Source organism: Hylobates moloch, unplaced genomic scaffold (genome assembly GCF_009828535.3).
Source record: "Hylobates moloch isolate HMO894 unplaced genomic scaffold, HMol_V3 SCAFFOLD_15, whole genome shotgun sequence".
Classification (NCBI taxonomy): domain Eukaryota; kingdom Metazoa; phylum Chordata; class Mammalia; order Primates; family Hylobatidae; genus Hylobates; species Hylobates moloch.
Window position 1 is genome coordinate 1,431,854 of NW_026652290.1, and position 4,093 is coordinate 1,435,946.

Here is a 4,093-nt window from a genome sequence, read left to right on the forward strand (position 1 = left end):
TTTTTTTTTTTTTTTTTGTAGAGGCAGGAGCTCACTATGTTGCCCAGGCTGGTCTTGAATCCCTGGGCTCAAGTAATCCTCCTGCCTCAGCCTCCCAAAGTGCTCAGATCACAGGTGTGAGCCTCCTTGCCTGGGCCAATTACCTCTCCTCTTAATGATTCAGAAAACAATCATGTATTGATATATGGAGAGAGAATGTGCAAATGATAAAGCAAATGGGGTAAAATGAACACCAACAAAACTCCTCAGGCACCGGACTAAAGAAGGAAGAGGTTTTTTATTCAGCCGGGAGCATCAGCAGACTCGCGTCTTAAGAGCTGAGCTCCCGGAAGACAGAGTTTCTGGCCCTTTTAAGGGCTTACAACTCTAAGGGGTTCCACGTGAAAGGGTCGTGATGGGTTGAGAGCATATGTGGTTAGATGAGGGGTGTTAATCTTTTAACCTCAGGCCGGGTCATCAGTGGCACCAGCTGGTCTTGCCACTGACTTCATTCCTGTTGTTTTTCAACTTTTACTTCCTCCTCCTCTTCAGAGACAGGAGACAGTAAGAGAAATGGCTTCTCTCCTCACTGGCCATATAAAAATTCATCGTTCTGAGAAGTCCTGTTGAATTTACCAAGCATTTCCCAAATTTATTTATTAATTTGTTACCTCTATTACATATGTTTATTACATTTTTAACCTAGTAACTATTAATGACCCCAAACTTATAGAAACAATGCCCCAAGGATGTTCTGTGATGTTACTATTATTCTGTTGGAAATGTACACAACAGTCATAACATATACTCCATTTATTTATTTATTTAATTTTATTTATTTTTTTGAGATACAGTCTTGTTCTGTCACCCAGGCTGGAATGCAGTGGCGCAATCTTGGCTCACTGCAACCTCTACCTCCCAGGTTCAAGTGATTGTCCTGCCTCAGCCTGAGTAGCTGGGACTACAGGTATGTGCCACCATGCCTGGCTAATTTTTTGTTTTTTTTAGTAGAGACAAAGTTTTACCATGTAGGCTGGTCTCGAACTCATGACCTCAAATGATCCAGCCACCACAGACCCCTAAAGTGCTGGGATTACAGCCATAAGCCATTGCGCCCGGCCTTCCATAAGGCATTTAAAGTCACTTCCAAAGGAACAATCAACAGACTTGCCAAAAGTCAGTGGCAAGATCTCTAGACTCAGACCTACCTTCAAATTCCAACTCCCCACAACCCAAAGCCAATCAATTGTCCTAACAGAATAACATCAAATAGCAGTTAGCACGTGGTCCTCAACTTCTCCAGATCAGCTCCAAAAAGATGTATACTATTAACAGTGGAAATATTGTGAACTGAAGTCTTTAAGAGATAACATTAGTCAAAAGCATTCCCATGGGTAAATGATTATATATAAAATATGTTTCTCACCAACAAAAGCCTCTATAAATTTCAGACTGATCTGATGACAATTTATTTTTTAAATGCATAATTATATCAAATAAATGCCACTACAAAGGCCTGAATACAGTCTCTGAGTCTAAGGTCCTCCCCATCTCCTCCTCCATTTCACATTTGATTATACATATATTTGAGAGAACATCACTCATTATTTGTTTTGGGAGTATTATCGGATATTATCTGATATTTCAGATATCATCAAAAGTAATTGATTGGAAGTCAATGGCATTATTTATACTAAAAGAGTAGGGTCCTCATCAGTAGATAGAGGCATATAAGTATAGTCATATTACATCTACGAAGGGTCAATATCAGACGGCGGCTTCAAAGCTAAAGTCGTGGTTGGATGTAAAGTGGAATTTTAATTGGTGAAGGAGGCAGATAGAGAGAAATGTTGATTCCATAACAACGTGAAGTCCATGAAAGCCTGTGGTATAAAGAATGTTGAGCCATAGAGTCCATTGGAGATAGTGAAGGGGGCCTGGCAACATTCACACACTTGTAGAAGGGTAAATACCTAAGGTACTTGTGATGGATAGTGCTCGAAGTATTTGCTTTTGACTACCTTCTACCAGGCTGTCCACAACCTTGAAAGTTTGAGGGCAAGAATCAAGTCTTTTACATCTTCTAGAGTGCCTCTGTGTACCCAACAGGTCCTCAATAATTTATTACCCTACTTTGTTAGAAAATATAGGACATACTTAGCTGTACAGCACGATGTGATTTGATCAAACCCAACCTATGAGTGGAGAGTAACAGCACTGACTCTGTTTAAAAACAACACTCCCTATCCCCTTTTCACCTTCATAGTATATTCGCTTGGTTTCTAGTAATGTTGGTTCCATCCACATGTTTTTAGATAATAGTACAAACTGTGTTGTACCTAAGTAAAATTATACCAAGAATTTTATGGGGGAAAAGCTAATGCACTGCTCTTAGTTTTGATTAAGATTTTAAATGTTTGAAAATATAAATTCAGATATTGGACAGTGAGGGTTTTGTTTTGGAGGTTGGAGGAGATTGAAGTGTTGGGGTAAGACTGATAGGCTCCTTTGGCTACTTGTGTATGGGGGTGGGGAGAATATACAAGTTTACCAAATCTTGTAAATTCTCACAGTGCTTAGTTTTGTGACTGTACAAAAACTGGAATTGTTTTTCCTGGGTCTCAGTGGAGAAATGTAAGCTGTGAGTTTAGCATCCTGTTTACTGGTTTTGGCCAGGGTTTTGCAAGCTTTTGTGGAGAAAATTATATCGCTTTCCTTATCCCTTTTGTAACATATATGTATATCAATATGCTTCCTTGTGTTTTACTATGGTAAAATTCTATCTTGCATATAGAGAAATAAGTCTGTTAGAGTGAATTAGAAGAAATCTTTATTCTGAGGTGGCAGCCTTGTCTAACGGACGGTATGTTTAAGCCTTGTTAATACATCACACTAGAGCTCAGGGCAGTGGCGTGCGCCTGTAATTCCAGCCACTTGGGAGGCCGAGGCAGGAGGATTGCTTGAACCTAGGAGTTTCAGACCAGCCTGGGCTACATAATGAGACCCCAACTCAGTCAATCAACCAACCGTTTACACTAAAAAGACCAAGATCTTTCTTGCTGTTTCAGAATGTTTTTCCCAGACATTCTAACAAATGTCTGGGTGTCTAAAACAATAAAAAGGGTTTAAGACAGAGTTACAGCAGTCATCAGAGAAAAATCCTGGACAAGTTGCAAATCTATACCAGTTGTGAATTGCTATGACTGCAGTTGAAATCCGATGTTATTTTTCTACAGTCTTTTTGGGTGTATCTGTGTTTAACAATAACTTCTTTGCAAATTGAGAGGACTGTAGCTATGATTTCTTCTTAGAGACCTTGACCTTGAGGGACTTACAGTTCAATGGAAGAGAGAACTAGAAACCAAGAATTCAATGCAGAGAGTGAGGTTCTGCACTACAGGGTGTATACAGGGTGCAGAGAAGCGCTGTGGCACCGTGTTCTGGCCTCATCTTCTACTGCTCTAGACTTCCTAAGTGCCATTTCCTGAACCTACCTGTTTTCTTCCACCATCTGGACCGCTCTCTGTAGGCACCGTTCTCTCTCCTTGCAAGCCTTTTCCACACCTTATGTGTCTGGTGAAGTTCTCTTTCTTCAAAAGCTCTAGCTCATCCAAATAATTGTTTTGTCTACATCTCTGTTCCTTCTTTATAAATAATTACAGTCAATTCTTATTATTTGCAGTAGTAATATTCTATAAAGTTTCCTGGAACAGTGAATTAATCAAATACTGAGCCTTGTTTCCAGGGTAAATATGTACATATATACATATCTCACATAGGTTATAATCTTAATTCCTAAAAACAACTCACCCTGGTAGACTGAATTTTTTCTTTCCAAAAGAATAAGGGAAGTACAGAAGTGTCAAGTGATTTGCCTGAGGCCACTCCACTAACAGGTGCCAGAGTTAAGATTCAGACCCCGTCCAGTTGGCCCCAGAGCCACAGCTTCTTGCACCACACTGCACTGCCCTCTACTGTCTCTGTCCTCAGGTCATCTTTGTATGAGAGCTGAAACAAGAAGACCGAGGGTCACCTTATTTGACCTTAGCTTGGGACGTGTGCAAGGAGTGACAGAGTTTTCACTACTATGTGTATATCCATGAATCACCTTGAA